The sequence below is a fragment of the Leptonychotes weddellii genome, unplaced genomic scaffold (assembly GCF_054177405.1).
Source record: "Leptonychotes weddellii isolate Sample4059 unplaced genomic scaffold, ASM5417740v2 HiC_scaffold_11050, whole genome shotgun sequence".
NCBI classification, from domain to species: domain Eukaryota; kingdom Metazoa; phylum Chordata; class Mammalia; order Carnivora; family Phocidae; genus Leptonychotes; species Leptonychotes weddellii.
This window is the reverse complement of record NW_027687880.1, coordinates 33-6767: the sequence shown is the minus strand read 5'-3', so window position 1 is coordinate 6767 and position 6735 is coordinate 33. Positions and strand designations below refer to the sequence as shown.

The window sequence follows — 6735 nt, the reverse complement described above, 5'->3', positions numbered from 1 at the left end:
GTCAGATAAAGGGCTAGTATGCAAAATCTGTATATAAAGAACTTATCAAACTCAACACCCAAAGAACAAATAATCCAGTCAAGAAACGGGTGGAAGACGTGAACAGACCTTTCTCCAAAGAAGACATTCAAATGGTCAGCAGACACATGAAAACATGCCCAACATCACTCGGTATCAGGGAAATAAATACAAATCAAAACCACAATGAGATATCACCTCACACCTGTTGGAATGGCTAAAATGAACAAGTCAGGAAACAACAGGTGTTGGCAGGGATGCAGACAACGGGGAACCTTCTTACACTGCTGGTGGGAATGCAAGCTGGGACAGCCACTCTGGAAAACAGTATGGAGGTTCCTCAAAAAGTTGAAAAGAGAGCTACCTAATGACCCAGCAATTGCACTACTAAGGATTTACCCCAAAGATACAAATGTAGTGATGCGAAAGGGCACCTGCACCCCAATGTTTATAGCAGCAATGTCCACAATAGCCAAACTGTGGAAAGAGCCCTGATGTCCATTGACAGATGAATGGATAAAGAAGATGTGTAGATATTTACAATGGACTATTACTCAGCCAATAAAAAAAATGATATCATGCAATGACGTGGATGGAACTAGACGGTATTATGCCAAATAAGTCAGTCAGAGAAAGATAATTATCATTTGATTTCACTCATCTGTAGAATTTAAGAAACAAAACAGAGGAACGTAGGGGAAGGGAGGGGAAAATGAAACAAGATGAAATTAGAGTGGGAGACAAATCACAAGAGACTCTTAATCATAGGAAACAAACTGAGGGTTGCTGGAGTGGAGGAGGGGAGAAGGATGGGGTAACTGGATGATGGACATTAAGGAGGGCGCCTAATGTAATTAGCACTGGGTGTTATATAAGACTGATGAATAACTGAACTCTACCTTGGAAATTAATATACTTTATGCTGGTTAACTGAATTTAAATTTAAAAAATAATATAAAAAAAAGAAAATATAAGCCACACCAAGATAACTTTTGATATGATTAAACAGTGACACAAGTTTTTAGATATTACAATATTTGTTGGAAGGGAAGAACACTATTAAAAGGAAATATTACCAAAGAACAAAGATATCTTACAGAAACTCTTCAAGATGGACAATGAAAATTACAGTTGTTATTGTTAAAGGAACTCTTGTTATTATTTAAGGAATCATTAAAGAGTAAGTGTAATATTTTGGCAAGAATTTGTATTTAATAAAGTAAAATTACAGTTAAATCAGTTAATGGTTAAAATTATCTGAAATATTAGTCTTACCTAGTAATCTCTTTTTCTAATTCACCATTTTTCTTCATTTCTTGATCCAAACTACATTCCAGAGATTGTTCCAACTCAATAATTTTTTTTTTACATGATTGCTAAGTTTAATTCCACGGTTATACCCAATCCTGCCTTGTAAAAACACAACGCCCCTATTAAAACTACATTCTGATGTGAGTACAGGCTTCTTGTTTTTGATACAGCTCTAGAAAAAATTTGGCACCAAATGCACATAAAAAAAGTTTTAAGGCTTAATAAAAATACTGACAATTTCAAAATGCAGCTTAGAGGTTGAGAACAGGATGCTGAGTTAATGAATTTCCAAATACAGGCAGTCCCCGATGTATAGAGCATTTTCCAAATATAAATGGCCACCTCCATCTGGCTGACAGGAGCAGAAAGTCCTCTCCTGCTTTTCCCAGTTACCAGACTACCAGGCACTCTAAACCCACTTCTACAGCCCCAGGGAGGGAAGGCTGGGGAGAGAAGGAAGGCAGGACATCTGTCCACACTGCACAGAGGCTCCTGCTACAGTTCTCCTTTGCCTGCATCCCCACCTCTGCTCCCCATCTCCACCCAATATCCCTGCTGATGGACAGAACTGGGTGGACAGTGAGGGAAGGGGCGAAGCCACAGGGCCCAGCAGTACAATGTCAGGGTTCCTGGCAATCCAATTTGGCATCCATGGATCATTTTCTTGCATACTAAAAACCACAAGAAAACATAGTCATAAATGGAAGTTCACTTCTATCATGAGAGCATTGCATTAAGCAAAAGTTAGTGTGTTTGGGCTTAAACCCTAACTACCATTTATGACATATTCTAATGGGGAAAAAATGCTCTGAATTGCAAACAACTTTCCTCTAAGTGGCCATTTGAAGGGTGGAGACAGGAAGTACTTGAGAGAGTCACATGGAAAGAGTTTCTTGCCTCCTGAGTGAACAAGGCAGTTGAAAGTGGGAAAACAAACGGTCTTTGGTTGACAAAGCCACGTGCAGGTCCCCCCAGTGTGCCAGGTGTAAGAGGCAGAGCTCAGCAGATAGTTCCTGCAGGCACTTAAGTGTCTAGGCCAGGGGTGCCTGGGTGGCTCAGTCGTTAAATATCTGCCTTCGGCTCAGGTCATGATCCCAGGGTCCTGGGATCAAGCCCCGCATCAGGCTCCCTGCTCCGCGGGAAGCCTGCTTCTCCCTCTCCCACTCCCCCTGCTTGTGTTCCCTCTCTCGCTGTGTCTCTCTGTCAAATAAAATAAATAAATAAATAAATAAATAAATAAATAAATAAATAAATAAATAAAAATAAAAAAATGTGTCTAGGCCACTGTGGGTACGATGAAACACAGCATTGTTGCTTTTTAAAATTTCAGTCATGATGCAGGTATTTTTAGTACCTAGCATTAGCTTTGTAGGCTCTCATACCAAGATGTACCCTGACCTGAAGCCTGTCCTCTGTTAACTGTTGGTCCAACATGAGTGAGGTGCAAGGTCTGAGACAGCCCTGTAGGGTCAACCGGGAGAAACTGCCTGCCGGGACCAAAGCAACAGCGCTCTGGCCAGCCCGTTTTCTGTGCCGACAAGCTTCATGGAATCAGCTAGTTGAGACTTCGATGTCAAACTACTTAATTTTCTGGGCCAAGGTCTCCAGGTTTCTTCTGGAAACTGAATATGGTCCAGAGGTTCTGCAAAGCTTTATAAAGAGCAGCTAAGCAAAGTTTCTTCCTCTCGGTTGTACCTGAGCAACTGACTTTTCCCTAGAAAGGTTGTCAGAAACAGGGCAGAGTCAACAGTCACTTATGTAAAGCTGGTATTTTAGAAAAGCTTTTTAGATATTATTAAAGATTCAAACCAAAGAACCCAAGGTTCTGAAGCATCTCTTCTTCCCACCATCAACAGGAGTAAAGACGCATGAAGGATTTCAGTCACCCCAATTGCCTGGATGCATATGGATAGTTCTACAGCTGCAGGAGCCGGGGGGGTGGGGGGGGAAGAGGTGTGGTTTGACAAGGGAGCTGTCTGCATCCCTGGAGAAGGGCACAGGACCCGCAGGTTCTCACTCCATTCACCACGGGACCGTTTCCATCCCTGGGACTGCCTCTGCAGGCCCCCGGTGCCTCCTTTCCAGTCAGCCCCAGTGTGGTGCTCTGCACGCTTCCTGAGCCACCTCGGTCGCTTGTCCACAGGAAGAGCTGCCCACAGGAAGAGCTGTGGTTTGACAAGGGAGCTGTCTGCATCCCTGGAGAAGGGCATAGGCCTAGACAGGAGGCCACTCAGGAAAAGAAGGAACAATTCACGGCAAAACCAGCCTGGGAATGAAAGGCAGAGATTCCTATGTATGATCTGGCCAAGCTTTTAGATGGCAGAATTGGAGCACCTCAGAGGATCAGGGCACAAAATCTTTCCATAAAGCGTGAGACTGAGAATGACTTTTTGGTTTTTGTCGACAGCTGCCGAGGACAAGCAACCGAGGTGGCTCAGGAAGTGTGCAGAGCACCATACTGGTGCTGACTGGAAAGGAGGCACCGGGAGCCTGCAGAGGCAGTCCCAGGAGGGAAATGGTCCCGTGGTGAATGGGGTGAGAACCTGCGGGGCCAGCCAGAGACCCCCAGTCCCCACCAGTATTGTTTTGGCCTGTGCCTTGCCCGTCTATCCCACAGCAACACAGAGGTTGTTTCTTATTTTCTTGCCAAGGCTTTAAACTTAAACTCTGCTACTGTGTTCGTGATCCCCAGACCCCTGGTCGGCCAGCAGAGCGCCGGTGTGGCGAGGCTGTGGGCAGCCCCATGCCACCAGGCCTCAGCGTGGCCTCGCACCACCTGCCTCCACGCCCCTCCTTGAGTCCCGTCACATGCGCAGTTACAGTGAGTCCCATTTTATCCCCACCAAGACAGGTCTCCCGCAGTCTGGAGGTAAGGTCCCCCCGGCTCTGTGACGGCAGTGGGGCCTGAGCAGGGGCTTCAGATACACAGCAGACCCTCTCCCCACCCGGCCCCTTTGGACTAAAAGAAACTATAGTATTTGAAATCCTATCTCTCCGGGTTCTTGTCTGGCTACAGGCGAAGCAGCAGCCCCTCTTAGTAGAAGGAGATACTGGATTTGCCTCCAGGCGGGTTGAGGACTTTGTTATGAGAGCTCGGCCACAGGCCCAACCCGGGCTCATGGCTGTCCTCCGCGGGCATGGGCACCGGCTTCTGGGCATGGCCCACTTCTCCAGGCCCTCCCTTCTCACCGGGTTCTTCTCTGGGCAACGAGCTCGTTGTGGCTTTAGGGGCTGATTTGGGGTCTTCTCCCTGACACAAGAACACGTGGTCCTTGGGTTTGTTTGGGTCTGCTAAAGGTGAAGTGGCAGCAACTGGGGACCCAAAAATGTCACTGGTCTTCCCACCAGGTGGGTTCAGATGCTGTCGAGTCTGCACAGGTGTGGATTCGTCAAAGATACCGCTTCCTTTCCCCCCTGGAGGACTGGTCCTTTTAGGTATGTTCTGAGACTCTTCGGTTGGTTCAAAAATATTAGATGCCATCCTATTGGGCCTGCTTGATGGAGCGGCTTCTTCTGGACTTCCAAAAAGATTGCCGGCCTCTCCTCCCGGAGGCTTCATGGCCCTGGAGCCCGCCCGGCCTCCGTTGCTCTCTGGGGCCTGGAACATCTCAGTAAATTTCTTATCTGTCCCTTTTCATCATCAGACTTTGAAAAATAATTTTAAAGAAAATTATATTTAAAAATCTAGATACTCATTCTTCTATCATAAAATATTATTTCTCACGAATTCATAGGTAATAACATGTTTAGAAAGGCTCATAAACTATATTTTATAAATTTTATAAATTTATAATTTAAAATTTATATAATGTAGTTTAAAATTTATAATTTTAAGTTTATATAATATAGTTTTATAAACCTGATGCCAATAAATACAAATTTCAAATATAAGGACCTTTCTTAAAAACAGCTTAAACTGATTTTACATTTTCATCATTATTTTTTCTAGAATTTAAATTGCCAAAATTAACTTGTTAAATACAGAGGTTCTTACCCATATTAATACTAAGTGTTAATGAAAAATTTTAAAAAGTGGTTATATTTACATTTTAGTTTCTAAAGATGCCCTAGAAATATTTTCATCCATAGCTTAAGATACTCTGGGTTTTGTGAGATCATACCTTTTTAAGATAATCTCTGAAAAATTCCTATGCAGTCCCCATTACAGTTTTGATGATCATCTGACTTTAGAATGAGAGTATCTCATTCTCTGCAAGCATTGCAAGCATCTCTGCAAGGTTTCAATTTCTTCTTTTCTATTAACTACCTTTCTCTTTAAATAAAGTTTAAGTCTTCTCCATATTACATAAAAACTTTTGCTTCATTCTTGCAGCTTTTTCTATCATCCTGCTTCTCTCCTTTCACTGGACTTGAGCATTCTTTAATGTGTCATCTCATCCACAGATTCATCTTTCCAACACTTAGTTTCTTCTTTTACACTAAAATCGGAGTTTCAATCCTGGAATTCCACTAAAAAATTTTGAGGGTCATCAAGGATCTTTTTTTTAAAGTCTTTATCCTGCTTTACTTCTCAGCAACAGCTGAAAACAATGACCATACCCTCCCTCTGCTCTCTAATCCCATTTTATTTCTAAAGGACAGCAACCGCTGTTAGTCCCTGACCCTTGCTATTCCTCTTATCAAATCCTCTCAGAGTTGGTTAAACCCCAAGGCTTCAAAACCAGATTCTCTAATCTACATTTCCAGCCTTGACCCCTTTACTGAGGTCATCTCTACTTTTTGATCTTCCTTCTAGTTCCTCATAGACAATATTCTCAACCACACACTCAAAAACCATTACCTGATGTGGATTACCTTTATAGACAGCTAATTTTTTTTAATTTTTTTAAAATTTATTTATTTGAAATAGAGAGTGCATGAATAGGGGAAGGAGCAGAGGGAGAGGGAGAAGCAGACTCCCAGCTGAGCAGGGCTCGATCTCAGGACCCTGAGATCATGGTCTGAGCCGAAAGCAGGCGCTTAACTGACTGAGCCACCCAGGTACCCCTAGACAGCTAATCTTGAACATTTTATGTTGACTCTTTTTGGTATTACTTTGAGTGTATTGTTATTTTGTCATCTCAGGGGGCACCCTTACCCTGAGGATGCTGACCACCATACTCTGTCTTGCTTTTCTTTTCTGATGCTAATGTTTCTCACAAGGGTCAGACTATCAATTGTTTGCCTTTGTTTTCTTTTGAATAATGTCCTATTCCATAGAGATTGGATCTTATGGAAGTCTTCTTCTGAAGTTCTTTTCAGACACATACTTGACTATATTGTTTGGAAGCTTAAGTCAGCCTAGAGCTATCTCTTCTTCCCAATCCAGACTCTTCACCTCAAAACTATGTCCATCAAATATCTTAACCCAGGTAGTCTCTGGCCTGGGGATTCATGAGATAAAAT

The 6735-nt window shown here is 43.1% G+C and overlaps 1 pseudogene; it reads right to left on the bottom strand.

Moving 5' to 3' along the window:
• Window positions 1-3853: 3853 nt before the first annotated feature.
• LOC102734078 (jupiter microtubule associated homolog 2 pseudogene) lies at window positions 3854-4969 on the bottom strand (annotated as a pseudogene).
• Between the last annotated feature and the right edge of the window lie 1766 nt (window positions 4970-6735).